General features: G+C 48.2%; 1 protein-coding gene and 1 pseudogene across 4 annotated transcripts in view; both read left to right on the top strand.

Moving 5' to 3' along the window:
- Window positions 1-1,263: 1,263 nt before the first annotated feature.
- The window catches only part of Kank1 (KN motif and ankyrin repeat domains 1), a 184,293-nt gene continuing 165,785 nt past the window's right edge, over window positions 1,264-19,771 (top strand). For all 4 annotated transcript variants that reach the window (XM_021627567.2, XM_021627576.2, XM_060387865.1 and 1 more), the window contains exon 1: window positions 1,264-1,683. The gene's annotated coding sequence lies outside the window, so the exon portion shown is untranslated. The remainder of the gene's footprint in view (window positions 1,684-19,771) is intronic.
- Window positions 12,478-12,572, top strand: LOC132651301 (U6 spliceosomal RNA; annotated as a pseudogene).

The following is a 19,771-nucleotide window of genomic DNA, read 5'->3' on the forward strand; positions in this document are numbered from 1 at the left end:
CCTTTAAAAACGTAGGCATCCCGGTGGCTCTGATTCTCTGCCTGTTAGCTCGCTTCACAGTAATTATCCTTTCCAGAGCAAGGTGGCACTAGGGCGTGAGAGATGTGGAAGACCCTCTCCTGAATTCAAGGACCCTACTGACCCATGTGGAACCTGAGGTCCCGAGGAGGAAACGTTTTGCTGTGACCCAGAGAGGGGCAAAGGGCTGAGAAAATGAACGTTCTGGGCTGTCTTTTGCTCATTCTAAGTCCTGCCTGGGGGAGGGGCTTCCCGGAGAACCGAGCAAGGAAGCTTTGATTCACAGCTTCTCTCCAGGGCTAGCCTCTCCCCGAAACCCCACTCCTAACTTCAGGCTGTTCTCCAAGCGGTTACAGACAGTGAGGTGTGGGTAAGGTCCACTTGTGCTGGTGCTCTCTCTCTCTCTCTCTCTCTCTCTCTCTCTGTGTGTGTGTGTGTGTAGGGGCTCAAAACACTCTCATCAAGACAAACAGAGCCTCCAACACTGACATTGTTTGTTTTGGTAATATCCGTTTTTCATGTAGCCCAGCCTGGCTAGATCCACCCGGCTACAGATCCGTCGCCCGGCAGGGCTTTTTTGTTCTGTTTTGTCTTTTCATTACTTGAACTTCCTGTCCCTAGCCACCTTCTTGAAAGAAGACCGGATCCTCAGTCCCCAACTCATCTCTTGTGGATCTACTGCCAATGCTCTGGCGGGAGCTTTTAGGGACAAGTGACTTCTTTCTTGAACTCCACACCCAGGAGCGAAGCTGAGTCATCCAGGCGGCCGGACACCTCGCTCTGCAAGGTGCGGGAAGGAATGTGTCTAGGCCCCTGCGGCGTCCTGTTTGGCTGAAAGTTTCCAGCCGCTCCAGAGCGGACTTGCAAGCCCTTCTCCATCCTGGTTCCCGAACCAGCTTCTTAACGGCACCGCACGCAGGCGCTATCGGGGTGCCAACCCGCACCCGGCGAGCCCAGCTCCCCTGGTCGATAACTTGTGCGCACCGAGCACCCTCCAGGGCGAATGGGAGGGTCGCGCGGGCCGGTAGGAACCAGTGGTACAGAGGTGCGCCAGGGAGAGTTGCGGCGGCGCGCAGGCGCACTGGGCTCCCCGCGGCCGGCTCCCGGGTACAAAGAGCTTGCGGTGCTCTGGCCCGCTTCCCGACCAGAGCCAGGACGGGTGAGTGTCCGTGCGCTCGGTGGCTCCCGGCAGCCGCAGGGGACTCCTGCGCCGCGCTGCAGGATGCTGCCCCGCGCTCGTGGTGGGACTCGCGTTTGATTCTGGCGCTGCCCGAGGTCCCGCCCAGCGCCTACCGGTCCCGCCCCGCCAGCCGCCCGCCCTGCTCCCGCTCCAGACCCGCGGCGCTGGAGGTGAGTGGTGGCAACGCTGCGCTCCTGTCCCCTGCACGGACGATCTGGGGCGTCCCGGCTCCCACCCTGCCCCGAGCCAGCCCGGTGCCCAGCCTCGTACTCTTGGCGCGTGCCTGGGCGCACGGCGACGGTGGCCCGGGGATTGCCCTGGGCAGGTCGGTGGGGTTGCCTCGGCTAGCAGTCGCCTGGGATCACCGCTGGCGCTCGAGGGGGCGGCGCCTCCCGACCCGGGAGTAGGGCGCGCTGCCTCTTTGGTACCTCCCAGCCCTTTCGGAGCTGAGGTGCGGTGCAGCGCCTTTTCCGAGGCGTCTCAGGGTAAGTTCGATGTCCTGTCTGGTCGGAGGGAGCGGCGATTAGTACCTCTTTATCCTGGTCCTGGAGCGGCAGGTGGCCCTAGCTGGTGTTGCAGGGTCTGGGCGTGGGGGAGGGGTGGGGCGCGGCCTTTAGGGACCGCCCTAAGCTCCGGGACTGGCGTGGGTTCCCGAGGACCTGGGGTGTCAGGTCCACCGGGGTGGGTGGTAGGGTCCCGAGGCACACTGGATCGCGCAGGCACGTGGGGAACCCCGCGCTCCCGAGCCGCGGGGCTGCTGAGTCTCATCACCCCCCTCGCCAGGTCTATTTGCAACTTTCAGAGGCAACTTTTCCCGGGCGGTGCTGCAGGAGCCGAGTGCCCGCTGCTGACCCGGCGCAGGCCGTGTCACCCGCGTTCACGATGTGCAGTGGCGTCCCCCAGCGCTTGCTTTCCGCACTTCTCCTCTCCCGGGGGTCAGTTCATCTCATTAATGTATCAGATCAGACCGAGAGCCTGAGACTAAGCAGGAATGCCGATCCCAGATCAGTGACCTTGGTCGTCACCTTAGGCTAATTAGGCACCAAAGCCTCCTTGCTTATTTATAGTTGATGGGTGAGTTTGTTCGAGTTGATTTTTATTCCGTACTTAGTTGTTAATCCTCTTTCTCCTTTCGAGCATCGCCCTCGTGTTTGTTGGGCCCCTTCCACGTTTAATCTATTTAAGCTTAATTTAATTAAAAAGTTGGGATGCAGTAAACATCATCAATATACCTTTTTAAAATTCATGGGCCATTGGCTTTTAATATAATTATAAAATTATGCCATCATCCACGCTAACCAGAAGGTTTTCAATGCTCCCCGTCTTTCCACAAAAAAACCTTAATCCAACCCCCAGAACAACGCTTGCTGTTTCTGCCTCTGATTGTAAGGGGATAGACAGTGAGAAGACACGTGATCAAGCTTTGGTTGTTTTACTGTTAAATTTTGGGAAAGGTGCAGAGCCGGGCGGCTGTGGGAGAGTGTGGCCGTTGCGTGGGGGAGGTTTAAAAGGGTGAGAACGGAGGAGTGGCCGCCTGTGCTCTAGAAGGGGAGTTCATTTAGCTCCTGGCATCCGGCATCCGGGGGGGCTTTTGGTGATCTTTCTGAGCCTTACGATTGCCTCCTCCACAAGTCTCTCTAGTTGACTGAGTTACTATGGCAAATGTGAGTTCTGGCTGTAGGGGGTGAGGGGACCGATTAAGGGGTGGGGGAAGAACCCTTAATATTTAAAAGCAAGGGTTATTCGTTTTTAGTACTTGCGCTAAAGCTCAGGCCCCCAAAGCATGCTAAATAAGTATTTTACCATTGGGCTCCACTCCCAGCGCCTTAAAACTACTTTTTAAATGTTGCCCAAACTGCCTGGAAGAAACTACAGGTATTGATATATCGAAAACTACGTTGATAATCCTGTGAGTACTGGAGCTCATGAAGCATTCTCTTCCAGGGAGGTTGAGAGGGGAAGAGTCTAGATGAGAGAAAGCAAAGGTTTGGGGAGGCAGAACCTTTAAATGGCTGTGTAGTATTCCATCGTGAGAATGAACCACACTTTATCCATTTTAGAATTGTAACAGGTGCTAGTTTCTGTCTGTGGCAATTGGGACTTTGAGTCAGTGTATTGGGAATAGGAGCAAAGTCAGGAGTTCTGAGCTAGTGTTTGGATTAGATGATACTGTCAAATGAATTTCCAGGGTTGTTTTGTTTTGTTTTGTTTTGTTTAGATAGATCTACAGTGGCGCCCTCTGTTCATAGGAAGTCACATGTCTAATACTTTTATAGGGTTTCTTAAATATAGTTTTGAAATATTGTTACTATAAAACCTGTGTGTGTGTGTGTGTGTGTGTGTGTGTATGTGATGTGTGTGTGTATTGACATAGGATCTTACGTAGCTCAGGCTGGCCTCAGATTCACTGTCTAGCAGAGGACCAACTTGAACTTCCAGGTGTTGGGATGGTAGAGATGCTTCACTATGTTCAGCTTAGGTGCGATGGTTCTGCCGCGTGCTTTCATGTGACAGTGGTCATCCCGTCACTGGGAATGTTTATCCATTCTTTGGAATGGTATGTATTGCTGCAGAAATCATCCATCCTGTGTAGGTTTTCTCTCATGCCTGGTTGTTTAGTAGGTGGGGCTTCTCCTCTGTGTCTCTGAATCTTTGTTATACTGTTCCCTGCAATGCTGAGAAACCTCTGAACCTAGTATGGAATTGAGTAGAGAGGCATCTTTGAGTTGGTGAAGATGTTCCAAAGATAGCACAGTGAGAGGGTCTCTTTAAGGTTGAAATGCTATTTCTCAAGATAATGGTGAGGTTGACCCTGATGCCTTCCAAAAAAAACAAAACAAAGACCATACTAAAAAAACAAAACCCCAAAACCAAATACAAGAAAAAGAAAGTGAATTAAGTCTGTTTAAAAAAATCAAAAAACAAATCCCTTCTGAATAGAGCAAATAGCAATTTCACTGAGCAGTCACTTTCAGTCTTTCTTTGTCTGATACTTTGTGGCGAAGGCTCTGAGCCTTGGGCTTTAGGAGATAAAAAGAAGGGTCTTATAAAGTGAGGTTTTGTTGCTTTTGTTTGTTTTGTCCAGAAAGAGTATGTAAAAAATGTAAAGTTGGGCAAAATTCCAGCTCAGGGCAGAGGGTTATTTTATCTGTTTGGTGTTTGAGTTCTGAGTCAGGTTCCCCTCTGGTAGGCGCTTAGGAGTGGTTTCTGAGAGCTGTCCATCTTGGGCTGATCTTCAAGGAATCTCAGGGGAAATGAGGGGCCACGGGAGAATCTCTAGGGAGCCACACCGTGGACGGGGAGGCACTGTTGGCTTCCAGGACGGCAGAAGTGGTGCAGGATTCTCGGCTGTTCTTCAGGAAGGTGGTAAACAACGGAGCCAACAGAAAAGCAGGGTGACACTACAGGAGGAGAGCTGTTTCCCACCTGCACATCAGCACTGTGGGCCCCCCTTTTGAAGACTTGGGGGACTGGGATCTGTGTGTGGCTGCTTTGTGTAGCTGGAGCTCTCAGCTTCTTTTCTTTCCCCTCAGAATTCAGTGGAGATTTCCCTAATGAGAAAGCTGGTAAGGTGATATCCCTTAACTCTGGTAAATAATAATTATATTTCTTTCCATGCATGGCATGCAGGGTCCTGGTGGAGGAACCCTGAGCTCCTAGCAAGTGGGGAGGAACAACAGTACAGAGCCAGAATAGGAGGAAGGGTCTCCACCTGCCAGCAGTGGGCCCCAGTGGCTCATTCGCAGAGGTAGCGGAGATCTGGCTGACAGGCAGGTAAGGGGCTATACCTTGAGAACCGGAAGCTCAGGTAGGCAGGGCCAAAAAAGTTAGACACAGCAGTGCTGGGCATGTGATGGCCATGTGAATGGCAGTTTGAGACTGCCCTTTTTGTCCGTGGACTTGTGACTGTGAATGTCAGCCCTGCACAGGTAAGGATCCTTGCTCCAAGCCCAGATCCCCCGACACTGCAGTGTAGAATCGGTTGCTTGCTGTGTGAACTTTGGTGAGTTACTGAACTGCTCTATACTTCACTGTCCCAGAAATGGCATTAATAGGCTGAGTGTGTAGCAAAAGCCTGTAAGTCCCAGAGACTCGGAATGTCGGGCTGGTCATGAGTTCAAGGCCAGCCTGGGAGAGATACCTGTCTCCAAATGCAAAACAAAACAGACAAGATAATAAATCATCTTCGTAGAATTTGTTGTGAAGGTTACAGGAGCTAAACTTACTCTGTCGATTGAGGCAGCCACAGGGGCCTGCTCAGCAGCAAGAATGCCTAGCAGAGGAGCTGCTGCTCTGTCTTAGCTGTTTCTAAATTCTAAATTGCAAGATTTCTAACGTTCTCACAGTGCAGGAAAACTCATCACTTCTCTCTGGTTCCAGCTCAGCTGTGGTCCCTTTATAAGGGCAATAACATCTATTTCTGTTTTTAGGTTATTAATTAAAAAAAAAAAAACTGCAGGATATGGTGGCTTAAAAATAGTTTGTCAGTGTTACAGATTCTATGGGTCAGCGGTGTGGACTGGGCCCGGATCTTGCTGAGGACAGTCACACTGGCTGGCGCCCAGCTGAATGGAGGGTCTTGGGTATCAGAGGGGAAGCTGGGCTCAGTGTTAAGTGCTGCTGGGAGGCCACACAAGGTGACTTCCATTTGTCTCCATGATGGTTTAGCATGCTGGCCCCATGTAGTTTGGCTTTGCACATGTAGAGTGGTTGGAGGTTCTCCAGGGAGGGAGGGAGGGACTGTGTGTGTGTTTAATTTTAAAGTAAGGAATTGTTTCCCCAATTCTGGACACTGCTAGTGTAAGATCTGCAGTGTAGGCTGGCATATGGGGAGGCAGGCTGGACATGATATAGATGAAAGCTGAAGAAAGTGACGGGAGTATTCCTGCCCCATCATGGGTAATAATTAGGTTTTCCTAGAGTTAGGTTACTCTTCTCCAAGAGCAGCCTTTGAGTTCTCACTCAAAACCAACCCCACAGCGAGCACCCCCCCCCCAAGCGGGTGGAAACAACCCACTCTCAAAAGTTAGGTAATGTCCCTTTTGACAGCTGCACAGACTTCAATGGAGAGGGAACAGTATCAAAGCATTTGCCATCTTTTAAAGCTATCTTCTATATTTGATGTCACAGATTTGTGTGTCTCCCTACCCCCCACCCCAGGAAGCAATGGAATTGATATCACTGCCTTTAGAATTTTTTTTAGATATATATCTTATCATGCTAGCTTTTGTTCCTCTAGTTGTCAGCTATGCTTTTACATAAAGCATTCCATTCCTTACATGTCCCTGGAGATGTGGGGAGCCCAGGTTTGTTGACTGTGCCTTGTGTTTGGGAGTGACAAGGAAAGTGAACAATGGAATTGGTTTAGGTGAGGGAGAGCTGACCCTGAGACTCCCTTGAATGCCCTTCCTCCACCCCACCCCGCCCCACCACCTCTACCCCAGGCACTGGAGATGTGACTGTCTTTGCCCTGGGCAGGTAGGGTCCTGAGCATAGCCGTTGGCATCACCTGATGGTTTTTTATTTCACCCTTAGGCTTTTAAGCTTAGATGGGTTTGCTTCCTCCTGTCTTGCACTTTGCATTTGAATGATGGCTGCTGGAAGCATGAAGTATGAAGACTCTTGGGACAGGTACAGCTTTGAGCATTGTCTAGGGGTGTGCTCACAGAAGGGCTTGGGAGCTGCAAGCATCCTCATGCTAATTTCATTACAGAAGCAATCAGTTAATTGGAAACAATTACCGGGTAGTGTCAGGGGCCAGGAGCCCAGGAGCTCAGAAGAAGGTGGCGTTAAAGAAATTCATTTAGTTAATGGAGTTGGGCAGTAGAGCTTACTAAGTCTCAGAAGACACACTAATCCCGGTCTGTATTAGCTGAGCCCTGAGGAACACAGAAATGCTACTCTTGTTTGCAGTTATGACATGTTGCAGATAAAAACAACTTTAAAATATAAACTTGTGTTTGCTAATACTTGCAACATAGTTTTGGTCTCTTGGCAACAGTCTTTCAGTCTCCATCTCTCTGTTTCTCTTTCTCTCTGTCACCCCTCCCCCATCTTACACCAGGGTCTTCCTGTGTAGCCCAGATTGACAGCAAACTGGAGATCCTCTTGCCTCAGCTTACCCTGTCTGGCTTTGGCTTATTTTTTAAGGGAAAACATGAAAAAAACAAAACAACCAAAACCAAAATAAATAAAACAAAACAAAACAAACAAACAAAAACAAGCAATTGCATCAGTCAGGTCTGAAATCGTTTTCCTCCTTTTCTTTCTTCCCGCGCTTCCTCTTCTTCATTCTTGAGTATTCATCTCAACAGAGCTGCCCTGAAAAGGAAGCAGCCTCGGGGCAGCCATTGGGGGTTGGGCTGTGCTCTCCTTTATCACTGTTCTACCAAACTCTCCCTTTTTCTTTTTTCCAGGAACCCATAGATTAAGCCAGCCCTCTTTGCAAGGTAACCCTTTACACTCCTCTTATTTCTGATATCTAGATTAATTTTGTCAGTTCTGAAAATTATGTACATAGTATCACAGAGCGTGATCATCCATGCCTAGTTTCCTTTGCTCAGTGTTCTGTTCCTAAAACCCCGGATGTGTGAGGTTGTAAGTTGCTCATGCTTGTTGCTGCCTAGGGTTCTATACTTTGATTATCCAACTGTTTATCGTCCTCTTGAGGATGGCGCTGTCTGGTTGCCCTTTGGGTTCTAATATAAATAACGCCACTGTGATGGCTAATCATCATTGTTCACTCAACATACCTGGGAAGAGGGAACCTCAGCTAAGGGAATTGCCTCCATCAGATTGGCCTGTACACACATCTGTGCCTATTTTCTTGATTGATAATTGATAGAGGAGGGGCCAGCCCACTGAGGGCAGCACCATTCCTAGGTGGGAGGTCCTGGGTTTTATAAGAAAGGTGGATGAGCAAGGCAGAGGAGTGAGCCAGTCCTAGCATTAAGGTTTCTGCTTTAGTTCCTGCCTTCTGGTTCCTGCTCTGATTTCCTTCAGTGGTGGACCGTTCCCAGAAGTGTAAGAAGAAACAGACTTTTTTCATACTGGTGTTTTAATCACAGTAATATGAAAGAAATTAGGACACCTGACATGAGCAATTTTGTACCATTTTTGTTGTTGTTGTTGTTGAACACACATGGGCATCTATTTTGGTTATATGTCTAGGGGTAGAATGGCTGAAATTGAGCTCAAGGAGGTACTGCCAAGGTGACTTTGCTAGTGTCCACCCTGGAATTCTGGTGTGTGAGCTCTATAGCCCCGCTTTTCTTGCCAATGTTTGCAGTTGTTTGTGGCCTTACTTTAGCCAACTGTAAGTGCAGGTTATTGAATTTTCCAGATGACTAATGAAGACAAGCAATTGAAAAAGGTTCACATTCTTTGTGCTTTTTTAGCATAATGGAAATAAAAGCCAAAGTAGTTAAAAAGGGTTCATCTAGAGCTGGGCATGGCGGAGGTGTCTGCACGCCCAGCAGTTGGGGGGATCTTGAGTTCTGGGTCCCTGAAACCAAAGCCAACCAGTCATCCACCGGAAGATATATCGTTACTTATAGCTGCTTCTCCATACTATAAAGTTTACTTTTTTTTTTTCATTTTTCAAGGGATTTATGCCTAATCAAAATGGAAAAATAGAAATGTATTAGAGAAGCCTTTGACATTTAGTATGTTGTTGGATATGTTTACAAGCTGACACACTTGTGCTATTTCAACCTCTATGTTTTGTGCTAAATCAGTTCATTGATTTTTGCCTCCTGAGGTGACATTTTTTACGGGGGGACCAGTGTCTGAGTCATGCTGTGGAATGGGTCAGAGGAGAAAGGGGGGTAGGGGGAAGAGGGAGGTCGGGAGAGGAGCTCCTCACAGAGGGCGGGGCCTGTCAACCCCGGGTCAGGTGATACTGTGAAGAATCCCAGGCAGGGAGGTAAGTTTTTGATGCTGCTTGGAAAACAGGAGCACAGTGTTTCAGGAATGTAACCTGTGGGGTAAAATGCTTCTGGTGTGCTTATTTCCTGGAGGCTGTTTTGAAGTTGTTTTTTTTTTTTTTTTTTTTCTCCAAGGCTCTTGTTTTGCCTTCTCGGTTGATTCTTTTTAAGGACTCAGCCCCTTTAAGAGTGCCCTGCATGGCTGGTGCCCAATTAATGCTTCTCTCTGCTCCTATATTCCCAAGACCCTCGGGTTTTAGTGTGGGGGAGGAATGGGTGCCTGTGATCTGAAATTCTCGTTAAGACTGTCCCTGTTGCTTGGTGAATGTGACTCTTGGGCTACGTAAGAGGGAATCTGGGCTTCAACCTGAAATGCGGAATCACATTTTGCCTCTGGAGTCACCTCCTTTAACTTCCTTCAGAGCCTAAATTCGGGAGTGGGGACAGTTTGCTGAACCCCTATCAAGGAAAGGATGGTGGAAAGACATGGATGAAGGAAACAGTAGCCCTGGCAGGCTTCCTGGGAACATCAGGAGAAGACACTGTTTTTGCCGGCTCCTCTGTGAACTGGGCTGTCTTTGGGGAGGCAGTGAGGGGCGTTTATGGCTCCCGAGTTGGTTCTGAGAGTTGGTGGTGGTGCTGGGAATGATTCAAACACAAGGAGGTGCAGGGCAGAGCCCCTGGTTCACGGCTGTGCAGGGAGGGAGAAGCGAGGCTGCCCTTAATAGACATTCAAAAATATTTGTTAAACCACATCTGAGCCATTTTATCAGTGGCAGAAATGCCCGAGGGTTCTGCTCTGCCAGGCACCAGTGCGGTGGTTAAGGCACTGGCTGGTACCAGTCCCTCGTCCGAGGACTCCCTCGTTTCCATCAGCTAGCCCTTACCGGTTAAGATTTGAAGGTGTCCTAGTGAAGTTTGATCCCAGCCACCAGGTGGGCTGAGCTTGTTCTTTGTTCTCTCATTCCTGCGCCCTCACCTGTTCTCATTTTGGAGCTTGAGGGAGCTCTAGGCATCATGCTCTTCCAGTTCAGAAGGGTCAGGTTTTTGGGGAACAGAGACATGATTCATTTTAGGTTTCTTGGAGATGAGACAAGAAACAAACTTCCTGCGTGTGTTTTCCAGGAAACAGGAAAAGCCAGCCGAAGGCCTTTGTGGCTCCCGCTCCTGCCCGCTGGGAAATGGGGGGGCCTGGTGTCACACGCTTTTGCTCATTTGTTTTTGAGACAGGGTTTCTCTGTGTAGCCTTGGCTGTCCCGGAACTCATTCTGTAGACCAGGCTGGCCTTGAACTCATGAGATCTGGGATTAGAGGCGTGCACCACGAACACGCACTAGGCACATGCCTTTTAATCCCAGCACGCAGTCGGCACACTGTGGTATGTCTCTGTAAATTTAAGGGCAGTTTGATCTACATAGCAAGTTCATGCGACCCAGAGCGACATGGTGAGAAAGTGTTGTCTCCTTCCCTCCTCAAGGAAAGGGCAGTAGGACCCTGAGGACCCCAGTGGCTGTGGATAATTCCATAAAGTAGCTTCCACAGGAAAAATTGTCACACCTGCTCCTGCACTTAGTAGGAGGTCTTAAAATCCTGGGGCTATGGACTTTATGCAGTGTAGGTGAGCCTTTGGCCTCAGGCCTAGCTTGTCCAGAAAGCTGAGCTAGCCTACTGTTGAGCGTGCCCATCCGACCGCGTCCTCACTGAGAGCCACTGTTGAGTTGGTGATTGCAGTTCAGAGGAGCCTTGTGGCATCAAACCTGTGTAAACCGCGCCTCAGCCAGGGTGCCCTTCTCTCGCCTTGACCCTTGGTTTTCCTGACTTCTGGTTCTCCTCGCTGTTGCCCAGCTCTTGGTTGAGAGGCTCTGTTTTGGCAGGGCTTAGGCGCTTGGGTCCCTTGGAGTCTCAGCTCCACACTTGGCTGCTGGTCATGTCTCCTTTGCTTTTCTGAGTTTGACAAGAAGCTCAAAAACATCCCTCTGGAGGGTGTGAGTACATTTTGATCAATTTGGATTGAATGTTAGGAGCACATAGGAAGGACAATCAGGAGGGGAAAGACCATTCCTGACTAAAACTCCCTAGAAATATGGGAAGGGCTGCTTTGTTTAAAAGCCTGTCAAAGGAGAAAGGGGCCATCACCCTGCCAGCCCACAGGGACCAGGGACGTAGAACTCTGGCAAGAAGTGACAAATGGAGGCTGGTCCAAGGCCACCTCTATGAAATTCCACCATCTCCCCTATCTCTGAGCACTCTTAGCCTGCTTTGGTGTTTTCTGCCCACAAAATGGGAATGCTGAGGCTGTCTCACAGCGGGCCTGAGGGGATCAGTGAGGTAGTGCATTGGGAACCTCAGGGTCACAGGGAGCTTCCTCTGGTTATTGAGGATATATAAAGAGTGTCGCTGAGGCGCTATTGCTGTTGGGGCACTGACTACTGGGGGCCCTGGGTTGAAGAAAGAGGAGATCCTTTCAACAGATGCTTGAAACATCAGTTTTGAGCTTGGAGAGGCGGCGGCTGCTGGCGGCTGCTGGTTGAGCAGAGTTGGGCCGGAAGCTTCGGTGGGGTTTCCCAGGCCATTCTCTTTTGGCAACAGTGTAGAGAATCTGCACAAATGCAAGCGATAAACTTGGCTCCCTGTTTACCTTGGGATGCGAATGAAGTTTCAGCCGAGGAAAACTGTGCTTTGTAACATTTGTTATATTTGTAGCAGTGTTCGGAGGAGCACTCTCTCCGTAGCAGTGTCCAAGTTCGGAATCGGCGGTCCTTTCTGGGCCACAGGAGAACACAGTGATGTCTGTTCTCACATGCATTAAAACAAACTTCTCCCTCATCAGTACAAGTTCAGAGAACCAGGACAGGTCACAAAGAAGACAGGTGCCATGTATATGTCAGACTTGTCTAAATCATGTGAAGACAGTTACAGGAGAGAAAGAGCAGCAGAAAACTCAGTTTTAAAACCGAACAAGAAGGCGTTTGTAGTCATTAGGAAAATGTCTGTTAAGACTATTGCAAACAAATGGTTGAAATTTCAAAATAACAACAAATCCTGATGAATAACAGCAGAGATGTAGATACACACACTTTATTGTATTCTGCTGATGGAGCTGTCAGCTTAGCCACGTTGGACTTGAGAAGTACCAGTTAGGGAGGGGTGCTGGGACCAGGAGATGAGGGAATGGGCCACAATCAGGATTTAAAGTGAATAAATTGTAAAAAAATAAAAAATTAGATTAAGTTAAAAAAAAAAGTACCAGTTAATGCTGAACACATCCTGTGACTTGGCAACTACACTCACTTCCCTGAAATGATACATATCCTCAACAAGATGAACATAAACATTCATCAAAAGCATCTGGGAGTGCTCACTCCCACAGCACGTATAACTAAAATGAACGATACAGAGAAGATTAGCATGGTCTATGCAAAGATGACATGCAAATTCGTGAATCATTTCCCCGAGGGGTGCAGCCTTGCCAGTCCACTGAGGAAGACAATGCAACCAGTCCTGATGAGACCTGCTAGGCTAGGGCCAGATAGAAGGGGAAGAGGACCTCCTCTATCAGTGGCCTAAGGGAGGGGCCTAGAGGGAGAGGAGGGAAGGAGAATGGGATTGGGAGGAGACAAGGGAGGGACCACAGCTGGGACACAAATTGAATAAATTGTAATAAATGATAATAACAAAAAAAAGAAGAAAAAAAAGCATCTGGGAGACTGGTCATAAATAGGGCTGATTAGAAACAATCCAAGTAGGTCAAAGGTGGCTGTGAGATAGTATATGGAGTCTACTCGGCATCAACAAAGAAAGTCAGCTGCTATCCAGAACAAGACAAATTGTATAGATGCCATAACAGAAGTAAGTCAGATAGAACTGCAAATTACATTACTTCAGTTATACAAAGCTCAGAAGTAGGCAGGTGATAGAAGCCAGGACAGGGCAGAGTGAGGCAAGGAAGGACTGAGGGAGGAGCGTCCAGTTCTGGTGTTTTTCTCTGTCTCTGATCGAGGTGTTGACAGGTATTTTTGTTTGTGAGAATTCATTAAGATAAACATTTATTTAAGTGTTAGGGTCTTTACTCTGATTGTGCTAATTGTTCTGGGTTTAAAGCAAATAGATAAAATTTTAAAAAGTAAAACCATTTTGATTTATTTTAAGGATAGTTTGTAAAGAAAAGAAAAACTAACTGGTTTGAACAGACTAGCTCTTAGAAAACAAAACAAAACAACAAAAACAAAAACAACCAACCAAACAAACAAAAAACCCAAATGCTTGTGAGATTGTGCTGGCAAGTTTTCTTTCAACTCGTCACGAGCTAGACTCATGTAAAAGGAGGGAGCCTCAATTGAGAAAATGCCTCCCTCAGATCCGGCTGTAAGGCATCTTCTCAGTTAGTGACGGATGTGGGAGGGCTCCGTGCATTGTGGGTGGGGCTATTCCTTGGTTGGTTGTCTTGGGTTCTGTGAGAAAGCAGGCTGGGCAAACCATGGTGAGCAAGCCAGTGAGCAGCGCTTCTTTCTCCACAGCCTCGGCAGTAGCTCCTGCCTCCGGGTTCCTGCCCTCTTTGAGTTCCTGCCCTGACTCTATTCCGTGATGGACAGTGTAAGCCAAATAAACCCTTCCCCCTACCCCGACCCCAGGTTGCTCTTGGTCATGGTGTTTTATCATGGCAATAAAAACCCTAACTAAGAGATCAATTAATGTTTAGCAAGTTGTTTTTAATTGGTGTTTCAAAAATGGTTCAAATCTTCAGGCCTTGCTCCGATTTCCAGGAAGCCACTAGGACTAAGAAGCCATATCAGGGACTTAAAAAGATTTCTACTTTCCATAAAATTGGCAGACAGTTACATTTCCTGGTTTTGCCAGGAGCCTGGGTCTGCCAGTTAAGTTTATAACCCCCATTCTCATTTTATCCCCATCAGTTAGACATTAATTACACGTCTGTGCAAAGACGGACCTTGTTTTCTTTGAACTCACCATTGTTTCCATTAAGGTCTTCTAAAGGTCAGCCAGACTAGTAGCTCTCCAGAGCAGCTGTGCGGAAGGCAAAACTTTAAATGGAGAAAGGTGGAGATTTTCTGTTCGTTTAGCCGTTGGTTAGCTGAATAGTCTATGAACCTGCGTACTCCTTCCAACTGCTCTCCTGGTAATTCCTCCCCTGGTCAGTAAGTTGGTTTCAAGAATGAAGTGGTTTTGTCACTTGCCTTAGATAGGCGTTTAAACCAACATCATTTTTTTTTAAATTTTATTTTATAGGACAGTAAGAGAGCTCTGCTGCAGGGGACTTCCTTGTTTTGGTCCATTCTCAATGCTGAATGGTTGGAGGGCAAGCCTGTAGCTTAGGAGAGCATCACAGAGGCTTGGAGCTTTGTGTCCCAAGCATGGCAAGAACAGGCCACGTTGCCCCCCGAGAGGCATAGTCCAGTGGTAGAGAGTAAGGAAGGAAATGACTTCCCATGCCTGTTTGTGGCTCCATTCCCCTTACTCTCTGTGGGTGGAAGACAGCCACTGGGACAAGCTGGCCAACAGGAGTGGGTGGGAGTATAATTAGCTCTTCCATCTGGGAATATTGCACTTTACGTAAAAAAATGGGAGGGGCATAATCTTCCAGAAGGGCAGCAAATAGTTGCAAGCAGTGTAATCTCCCATAATAGAAAGCTATATTTAATTCAGAAAGGTTTAATGACCTCTATGCCAGTGCTGAAACTGTTTTTAGAATTGATTAAAGTGCATTCTGGGTTTCATTTGGAAAAGGTTAGGCCTCAGAAATCTGCCTAGATTTGGAAAACAAGGTCTACCCTTTTCGCAGGGCTGATTAATCTTTCATGAGCTGGAGAGCTGTACCCACAGCTTGGTAACTTTCCATTCATTGTTATTAAGAGTCCAAATCTGCATTTTAACCAAGAAATCCTGTTTCTTGGGGCTGGAAATGTAACTCAGTGGCGTACTGACTCAGCATGTGCCTACATTCACCCATTTCCCCCTTCCCCTGGCAAAAGAAGAACCAACCAACCATAGTTGTATTTGTGACTCTCTTGGCCTTCATGTCTGGATTTTCCACGTGCTCTACCATAGGAGTCAAGTAATCTTGTTTAATTGCCTACGTTGATATGGTCCTTCCACCATAGCTAGAGGTGGATAGTGCTATCAATGAAGGATGAAGGTGGAGGGTGGGGTGATGTAGCAATGGGCAAAGTGCCTGCTCCTCCAGCCCCAGAACCTAAATTTGATCCCCAGTACCCACACAAAAGCCAGGCTTTGAGTCTTATCACTGGGAAGGTGGAGATGGAGGGTCTCTAGGGGCTGGCTGGCTGTCAAGTCTGGCCAAGTGTGTGAGCTTCACATTTAGTAAGAGACCCTGTTCCCCCAAACAGACAAACAAACAAAAGCAAGAACAAGGTGGAGAGTGAGGAAGACACCCAACACTGACCTAGTCTCCACATGCGTTCATACTCACACATGACCATGTACACATACATGTAAACACACATGCCTTTTGATGGAAATAGCATTTTAGAGGACCTAATAAATCCTCCCTGACAGTTTTCTTTAAAAAATAAAATAAAATAAAGATTGCTAACAGAACCTCTATCCCCTGTGGTTACTTGGCTCTAGCCATGGTCAGCTCCACCATATTTGGTCACTGTTGATAGCCAGCTCTTGGACTCTTTCTTCTTCTGTGCTATTTGCAGACAGTTTCAAGGACTGCAAAAGACACTTTGAGAGTACCACCAGAGAAAAAAGAAAGATTTGGTTTTGAAGGTTCCTGCTTTCACAGAGTTACTCCAGGATTCATAGGCCGGGGTGGTGACTGACATGGCAGGATGACACTGTGGCAGGGCCACGGACAGGGAGAAATCTGTGGATGAGGATGCTGTCCTAAAGCACATGGCTGTTGGCAACTTGCCTCCAGCAAATGCAGGACACGCATAAATGCTTCCCAGGTTTTCGTCTTGCTGCTGTGGCTGAACGGTTAGAGGGCAAGCTTGGAGCTTAGGAAGGGGAAACGTGCTGTGAGGATCATGGAGGCTTAGAGCTTCGTGTCCCAAGCATGGCAAGACCAGGGAGAAGGTCACCGCCACGCTGCCAGCTGCGCCCACTCCCAGGCTTTAGACTGCACCATCAGGCCCTCTGCTCAGGAGGATGCCCCCTCTGTTCCAGCTGCTGGCAACACCTCTCGATGTTTGTGTCTGTGCTCTCACTGCTACTCTTTAGGGTTTGTGTTTTCCTTACTCCCCTCCAAGTCTGGCTGGGTCTCAGGGTTGAGTTTACGAGATGAATAACATAAACTAAGAAAAAAAGAAAAAGCTGAATTTGCCGAAACAGTCTTCTTTAGAGGCTTTCTACCTAACCATTTTGGAAGTGAGAAGCCACTCCCAGCATGGTGATACATGCATGTAATTGTTCCACTCTGGACACAGAGACGAGGACGGGAGTGGAATATTGCGAATTCAAGTCCAGCCTGTTAAACATAGTAAGTTCCAAGTTACCGGGGCTATACTGTGGGACTCTAATCTCAAAAAACAAAACAAATGAACAGGAGGCTTAATGGCCTTTATACCCAGTGGGAAATCATTTTTGGGATTCATTAAATCTTCATTTACCTCCTTAGTGGGTGTGTGCTCAGGGCACCCTGGGGTGTCTGACCTAGTACTGAGCCTCATAGTAAACCTGTACATTAATGAACAAGGGGGTTCCCAGGGTGCGCCAAGATCTGCCCACAGGCATGGGCCTAGAAATGGGCCAGAGCTGGCAGAAGGCGTGCAGCGGAATGGGCAGTCTCCATGTCACAGAATGTGCGTGTACAATTGCATGCAGTATGAGGCTCAGAACCCGAGTGACCCCATCAGCGACCGCCATCTCTGTGAGTTTGCAGTGGTATAGTGATTGGGAACTCTTGTAGGGGGCAAGTTGCTCATTCCTGCCGCCATTGCCTCAACCAGACCCTTGTCTGAGGTGAGGCCATCTACTTAGGGAGGAGCCTAGAATCAATGCTTTAATTTCATGGGAACCTGGAGGTCTGACTTCCAAAGCAGCTGGGCCTGTCACCGCCGCCTGCCTGAGTGCTAAGATTACAGGCCTGTGCCACCTCGCCCAGCTGTATTTCCTGTTTTAATTAAGATGCATGGAGTTTCAGGGCTGGAGAAATTGCTCAACAGTTAAGAGCACTTGTTACTCTTAGCAAAGACCTGGGTTTGATTCGCAGCACCCTCACGGTGGCTCACGACCATCCATAACTCCAATTCTGGGAGAGCTGATGTGCTCTTCTGACCTCTGAAGGAACCAAACCACACATGTGGGTGCACATACATACACGCAGGCAAAACGCTCACGCATAAAATAAAATTAACGAATTGAATAAATAAAATAAAATAAAATAAAATGAACCAGGTTTATCTAGTTTGGAAAGTTGCCTTAGGTGTTCTGGAACAAGGTTACGCTCAAGTTAGCACGCAGTACGCTAACTCTTGTCAGTTAAGATTTTACGAAGGCCCCGGTAGTACGTGCACACCTTGTATAGACCTCTGCTCCGCTGTTCCTTAGTCTCCATGCTTTCATCAGGCTCAGAGAATCCTGGGACTCCAGCCGCAGAGCAAACCCTTACCCAAAAGAGGAAGCAACTCCAGGTGTGCCCTCGCCGGGAACTTGGAGTGGGCTTGACCTAACTGAAAGCGAACGGCAGTTCTAGACGGGAATTCTGAGTTGGCCTGTTCTTCTCATTTCCTTTCCTGATTTCATCTCCTCCCCTGAACTCGGAAGTGTATCCCTGCGCCAGCACCTCTGCCTGCTCACACACTCCTGACCCGCCCCTGGCTGCTCTGCCTGGCACTTTGCTGCCCTTCCGTATTATGCTCTAAGCTTCTGGGAGCCAAGCCCGAGTTGGCCAAAAGCTAAACACCAGCACTAATTGGTTGTCTCCCCATGCCTTCTCTGAGCCTTTCTTGCTAGTCTGTCTCTGTGTCTAGTGATGAATGAGCCACGCGATCCTGTTAAAAAGTGAGTCCTTCTGCCGTGGGCCACTCCTTTGCTTTCTTTCCTCTCCCTCAGCTCAGTTTTGGGTGGACTGTGAGCTTAACCTGGCTTTTCCGTAGACTGCGGATCTCTCTGACGGCCTCATCTTGGCTCCAGGCTTGAAATACTATTGGTTTTCCAGTCATGCGTACCACTATGTCTCTGGCTCTCTCTAGCTCCGTTCCCCTGTCCACTTTTCTCTTCCCATCCTCAATTTGGGTGCCTGGTGACTGCCTCAAGCTCAACTTGGCCAAAATGTAATTCCTGATTTTACCCTAAACTGGCTTTCCCACCCTAAACTTACTCTAGACAAAAACTAGAGTCTCTGAGAACATCTGTACTTCCTCGTTCCGCACTTCACGTCGAATGCTTGATCAGTCCTGGTTGTCCTTCTCAGAATACATGAAGCCACCTCCCCTCTCTGCCCACAGCCTTCATCTTCTTGCCCCTGTGTTAGTGCAATTAGTATCATTGTGGTCCATTCCTGGCAGCAGTCTTTTGTAAGCAAGTTAGATAGTGGAGCTGTACAGGCTGGCTCATGCCTGTAATGTCAACACTTTTGAGGAGGCCAGAGCAGGACTTCACTTTCAAGGCCAACTCAGGCTACACAGTCAGACCCTGGGAGCTAAGAGAAAGAAGAAAAGGCCAGGGTATTGTACTTGTCCTACTTAGTGTTTCTATTGCTACAATGAAACACCACGACCAAAAGCAAGTTGGGGAGGAAAGGGTTTATTTGGCTTATGCTTCCACTTTGCTGTCATCAAAGGAAGTCGGGACAGAAATTCAAACAGCAGGAACCTGGAAGCAGGAGCTGATGTAGAGGCCGTGGAAGGGTGCTGCTTACTGGCTTACTACTCATGGCTTGTTCAGCCTGCTTATAGAACCCAGGACTACCAGCCTAGACTACCAAATCCATCACTGGATTTTATGGAGACGTTTTTTCTCAGCTGAGAGGCGCCCTCCTCTCAGATGACTTCAGCTTGTGTCAAGTTGACCTCACCTAGCCAGCACGGTCCTTCTCAAAGTCTGTTTTTTGTTTTCTGTTTCCGAGGTGACCTCCGTCAATTTTGACCTGGCTTCTTGAGCCTCTGACCTGCTTTCCTTGTACCATCCACCCTTGCTCCACCTCAGCCACGCCTGTCTGTTTCCTGAATCCCCCGGGAGGAGGTCTTGTCCAACCGGAGGCACTTTTGACTCCAGAGGTCCTTGCTCAAAGCTGCAGTCTCAGTACCTGTTAACCCCAAGTTCTAAGTCGCCTTCTCACAGTCTTGATTCCCTTTTAGCAACTCAGCCTTTTTCTTTTTTCCTCAGATCAACCAGTAGCTCATTATGTAATGTATGTATTGTTTTCTGTTTTTTGTTTTTTTTTTTTTTTTTTAATTTTCTGAGAATACGAGCCGCTGTGCTACAACAGTTGTTAGCGAATGCGCACTAGGCTGCAAGCACAAGAGCAGAGTATAGAATCAAAGAAGACACTCCAAAAGGTTTCTGTTGAATGGGCTACTCACGGGGAGTCACTGTGCTCGAATCCCCGTTCACTGTTAGGCAAGCACTTCCCTGGTGAATGTGGACACGCACACACACACAGAGTTATGAACATTGCATGGTTCATGATATTTCCTCCTCTGCTTCAGCTACTGGCATG

This window comes from Meriones unguiculatus, chromosome 1, assembly GCF_030254825.1.
Source record: "Meriones unguiculatus strain TT.TT164.6M chromosome 1, Bangor_MerUng_6.1, whole genome shotgun sequence".
Lineage (NCBI taxonomy): Eukaryota > Metazoa > Chordata > Mammalia > Rodentia > Muridae > Meriones > Meriones unguiculatus.